This window comes from Poromitra crassiceps, assembly GCF_964638095.1.
Source record: "Poromitra crassiceps genome assembly, chromosome: 7".
NCBI lineage: Eukaryota > Metazoa > Chordata > Actinopteri > Beryciformes > Melamphaidae > Poromitra > Poromitra crassiceps.
In genome coordinates this window covers 14,023,548-14,029,547 of record NC_139628.1, presented here as the reverse complement: position 1 = coordinate 14,029,547, position 6,000 = coordinate 14,023,548, and positions in this window count along the sequence as shown.

Below are 6,000 nucleotides of genomic sequence, written 5' to 3'. Positions count from 1 at the left end.
CACAGACGTTTTGTAAAATGCTTATAAAAAATAGTGTTACTTGGTCAAAGCAAGTGATTCAGCTATATTTAGAATCATGAGAGACCATAGAACATTTCAATTGGACAGAAACAAAAAAAATAAACGTTGGATTTATTTTAAATCCATTTTGTTTTTTAGTTTTGGTCCGGGTGAAATGTTATATGGACTCTGCTGATTGTAGAATCATTCTAAATATAGCTGAATTGCTTGGTTTGACCAAGTAAAACGATTTTTATGAGCATTTTACGAAACGTCTATGGTAAAAAAGTAATGGTGGATGAAATCCCATGGTGCGTACAGTATGCTGAACGCGGAAGAGGGTGTGACTTTGGCACTCTATCAATTAATTAATTACAAGTCAGTTTTCACAGAATTGTATTGCTAGGGAAGAGTTTGGATCCTAGCTTATGGCCTGTCAGTTATTGTATTAGCAAACACTGCAACAGGAAGTTAGCTGGGGGCAATTTCCCTTTTCTTAGTTCCTGGAACTAAATCCTGTTTGCTGAACAACATTATCCAAACCTTTGTTCATTGGGAGCTCTAACGTTAGGCTATTTGTTGCCTGGCATCATAGTGAACATCCTACTAGGAAGTATGGGTACAACTGGAGTCTCAGTGCTTTCATTGGCACAACTCTTTCAGATAGAGGACTCTGGTTTACACTTTAGAACTACTTATTGACTTTATCAATGTCTAAAACAAAAATATAGGCAAGAGACAATAAGACAAAAAACAACAACAACATTTGGTCTTATTTATAAGCAGGTTGCATTATAGCCTACATTCATCAAGCCATTAGAGAGAAGCCACATGTAGGCCTAAAACAAGTCATATAGAGAGCCAAAGTCACACCTTCTTCCGGGTTTGGCATACGAAGGGATTTCATCCGCCATTCATTTTTCCATAGACGCTTCGTAAAATGCTTATAAAAATAGTTGTACTTGGTCAAACCAAGCGATTCAGCTATATTTAGAATAAGGAGCGACCATATAACATTTCACTCTGACTTTTTTCTTTTTGTCCAAATGAAATGTCCGATGGTTTCTCCTGACTCCAAATATAGTAATATAAATATAGTAAAAGTATTTTTTTATAAGCATTTTATGAAATGTGAAATCCCTAAACCGGAACTTTGGCTCTCTATAGGGAGCCAAAGTAATGCCCACTTCCTGCTTCAGCACACGAGCCAGCGTCTGAAAAAATATGAATTAAATTGTGGTGAACGGCGAGAGACAATACTTTATTCATCCCATTTGAATTGTGCCATGAAGTCCACATGTACATTTTGTCAATTTAAAAGATAACTTTGCAGGTCAACAAAGTCGCAGTTTGTCGTAAAACTGAAACGTAACGTTTAGATTTGTATGAAACCGCTCAACAACATCAACATCGCTCGTCTCGCACAATAGACGTCACACCAACAACAACACAATCTGGGCACCCAGAGTCTATCAGTCTGATGAGGAATAGGACTCTGGGACAGACGACGGAAAAATAGTGGTTTACGTTGTATAGTAGATGTCCGCGCAACACTTCTGCTTCCGTGCGCCGTGGTTATTGTTTACAGTCCAATTGACACGAGAATGGAGGTGGAGCTGATCGACTGTAGGTCCAGATAACATTTGGGCTAATAATAATAATAATAATAATAATAATAATAATAATAAATAGCTGAAGCAGGAAGTGGGTGTGAATTTGGCTCTCTATTTCTGTCAACAGGAAGTGCTCCTTCACCTCAATGTAGTAACAGAGCTGCTGCTGATTTTGTTCTCAGGACTTCCACCAGAGGTCGCTGTTATTGTGCTATCTGACATACATCAAGTTAATAAGCTCTTGCATCAACTTGTTTAAGCAGCTGTAGCTTTGGGAAGATAAATACCGGTAAGTCTTAAATGTTTTTCAGATACAGGGTTTTCATCCATCCGTGCCCTTCTGTTTGATTTTAAGTTCAATTTTGCTAGTTTGCTAAATCGCACTGCACTGCAATTTATTTTTATTTATTTTTATGGGGCGTTGGCTCCACCCACTGAGGTTTACCTCAACCAATGAGATTATTTGTGCCTCAGGCTAGGGGAATTTCAGTTCAACTAAACTTCCAATTTCGCTGAACATGATCAGACGTACAAAGATTGACAGAATGATGGAATGACCAATGTACTAATTGCACAAATTATTTTCTATTGCTGCTAAATGTGTGCGTTTACAGCCATGTTTGTTTGTGTGTGTGCATATATGTACGATTTTGTGAGTGTGTGTATTGTGCAATGTGTGTAATCTTGAGTGTATTCTGGAGTGTTGAGTGTGGATTAAGTGTGTGTGTGTGTGTGTGTGTGTTTCTCTAAGCCACGGTTGGTTACAAGGCTGTGATTGCGTGTGCACATACACACTTGTGTGTTATGTGTGCATGTGTATGCCTGCATGAGCACGCATTATAAAATCAAAAAGGCATAGTAAATATATATATAATACATATTATCCAACATAGTAAATATATATATTATCCAACATAGTATATTGTATAAATATTCTCTTCTCCCTATTGTTAAACACATCAGAGCAGGGTCAAAATACACGCTCACTTCAACCAATGCAGGCAATCAATGTTCTTCTAGACACTGAAATAATTGAAACAATAATCAAATAGTTGAGAATGATAAATCAATGACTCAGAATGATAAATCAATGATTCAAACCATCAATAATCACCAATAACCACAAACCACTTCTCGTGGCTCGTTAAGACATTAGACAGGTTTCATTTGCTATAATTCAGTCTAGAAAAGGGGGGAAAGCAACCTAAAATTGATCCGTCAATATTTCAAAACCACAAAAAATTATATCCTAAAAAATAAAATATTTTGTAGCAAAGGTCTTCGGATGACTCCCCATGGTCATAGGGCCCAATCATGTGCTTTACCTTGATGCCAGGTGTCCATTGTGTCTCAAATGGAGTTCTCTAGAGGTACATGAACTTCAGTTATTTTGTGTTCCAAGTTTCAGAGCCATTTCTTCAAAGCGGCATCTGCACCTAAACTCATTCCAGCGCCGTGGCTGAGTGACAAGAAACAGAAACTCGAGGTTAAATAAACTCAGCTGTTTGTTACGTCGATTGGTGAGGATTCAGATACGACTTGGTCAGTCTATTTGCCCATTCACTTTCTCCTCAGTCAGAATGAGCTTGGTCTTTAATGTTTAAGTCTTGTCTGATTGCACTATCAACAGCTATAAGTATAGTTGTAGGTGTCGTTATGTCAGCAACTGAGGTGTTTAAGATGTCACTTCATATCATTACCTCCACCATGGAGGTTATGTTTCCCGGGCCGTTTGTCCGTTTGTTAGCAGGATCACAGAAAAACGACTGGGCTGATTATCATGAAACTTGCTGGAAGGATGTAGGAGGGGCCAACGAAGAACCCGTTACATTTTGGAGCGGATCCCATCCGGGTCGGGTCAATGGGAGGGGGCGGGGCTAGGGATCGAGAGTCGGGATATAGGGGAGTGGCTAAGTGTATCTGGGTGGTGGGGGTGTGGTCCGGAAAAGGGGCGGGGCCAGGTAAAATACGCTATAGCTAGGGATAGGAAGGTTGTAGAGTCGGGGTTGCAGGGGTGGGGGGAGGAGGTCTACACTCTCTGAGTGCACTTCTACTTCCTGTTGGGATTGCAGGAACGTTGTCATAAAAGCAGTTGAGGTGTAGATGTGGTTTAGTTTAGAGAGTGATCTTTCCACACTGAAGTGGGCTGCACAGATTCTCAACTGCAGGTACTTGTGCTTCAAGCAGCTCTATAGATCCAAGTGAAGTTGCAGTCATACAGAAGTTGAATGTGTAGGTTTACTAGTTGTCCCCCATCAAAGGGGGGACTATGGATCGGTGTCCGTCTGTTAGTCACACTGTAACACTGACTTTGTGCCAGTGCTGCTAGGGGGCGGCATTGACAATGAATGGATTACAATAGAGAGCCGCAGGGATGACGTATTTTTGTAGCCAGAATGCGGAAGTCCCGAACTTCCTGGTTCTTCACTGTTTCTGTCTATGGGATTTTTGAATGGGTGTTTGCCGCGATGCTTCAAATACGGTCTCTGGGCAACGCAAGATTAATCAAACGCGAACCAGAGTTCCGTCGGATAATCTTCACACATGAGGACCACTTTCATGAGTTTTGTAGCGTAAATGCGAGCCCTAGAAGTAAAAAGCTCGAGCTAAGCTAATCCAGAACTACACACTGTCGCATAGGCTTCCACGTCACGTCAGCACTCAACCTGGACTGTTGTTGATGTGTGCACTGATTACCAGTGTGCGAACTATACTGTGGCTTTCGGGGGAGCCGACTTTTGAGGGGCTCAAATTCATAAAAGGGCACTACAGCCGCCGTCCGAGGGGCGGCGGCGGAAATTTGAGGCAATTTGAAGGCCAATTTAGGGGTATAACTCATTTTAAATCAGCACGCTCAAAGACACGCATACAGCTCTTGTCTGTTCCACTTTTCTCTCCAAGAGAGAAAAGCGCGCTGCGCACACAGAGAGGGAGGGAGGGTGAGAGAGAGCACAGAAAGGCGAAACGGGCGCACTGCTCTCCATATACACTGCATCCACATTCACAAGAACATGATATCTCTGCCCAACACTTTTATCCACTCCATAACGCACATGTCCCACTCACTGTGAAGTTCCTGACGCATTCCATCTCACAAACAGTCCTCCATATGCGGGAGGACTCAGAGGTAGGCTATTCCAGCTTCACCTCGTCGTCACTTTTTCCACATCTGCGTTTGAAGTAGAAGCGACTTGTTGCTGTTCAACTGACGGCTGCTTCCATTTCTTCGTGAATGTAAAGTTTGTCAAACTGCCTTGTTTTCTTTTCATCTTGCTGTTTTAAATCTGACCTGCCCGCGTGAGTGACGTTTGATTTGCACCTGCGCCGCCACGCTTCGATGTGGTGATGATAAGAATAACATGCATGTCGGTATAGGGGCTTACAGTGAATTTGACAGTGATTGAGCACACTCTGAATCATACGATTAAAATAGCATAATTTTACGCATTATTCACTATGAAGGTACAGAAAAAGAAATAGAAAATACATGGGGTAATATATATTAGTCAATAATTTAGAGACCCCCCCAAATTTCACAAGTCAGCCTTTCAGGGGGTCTACTACTTCTTTAAGGGGAGCCAAAGCCCCCCCAGCTCCCCCGTAGTTCGCACCCTGCTGATTACCCCGGGCTGAACCAGGTGAGGGAAAGAGAATTTCCGTGTTCGTCCTTTGAAGTAGTGACGTTATTGACGTATATATCCCCATCGACTCAAGAGTGTAGTCTCATTTAGCCGTTTGCTAGCTAGCCGTCCTTTTAACGGCACGTAAAAGCTTCAAAACTCGTGTAAAAGTGGTCCTCGTGTGTGAAGATGATATTACTAAACACTGGTTCGCGTTTGATTAAGCCTGCGTTGCCCAGAGAGATTATTAGAAGCATCGCGCCAAAAACCCATTCAAAACTCCCATAGGCGAAAACTGTGAAGAACCAGGGCTGTTAGCATCGATGATTTACAGGACTCGTTACTGCGGCTCTCTATGGGACAACACATTTACTATCCGGTTGTTTTGTTATGGAGGGTTGACAGGCGATGCGTTCATGCTGTTGACTAGGATTGCATCATGGACTTTGCAGCTGTAATATAAGTGTAAAAGGTGCACATGTTCATCATTTGTTGTTCCCCACCAGTCACACTGTAATGCTGACTTTGTGCCGCTAGGGGGCATCATTGATAGTGACTGACCCACAACTGGAACTACATCACTGGTGGGGGACAACAAGTTTACTATTTGCGTGTTAGATTCATGAGTGGAGTCTGGTCCTTGTTTGTATGTCCAATATGTTTAAGTTGTCTGTGGTTACGGAGCAGGATATCTTTCAGGGTGAACATCCAGTCTAAACTGAGCTGGAGATCTTTCAGGGTGGACATCAAGTCTAAACTGAGCAGGA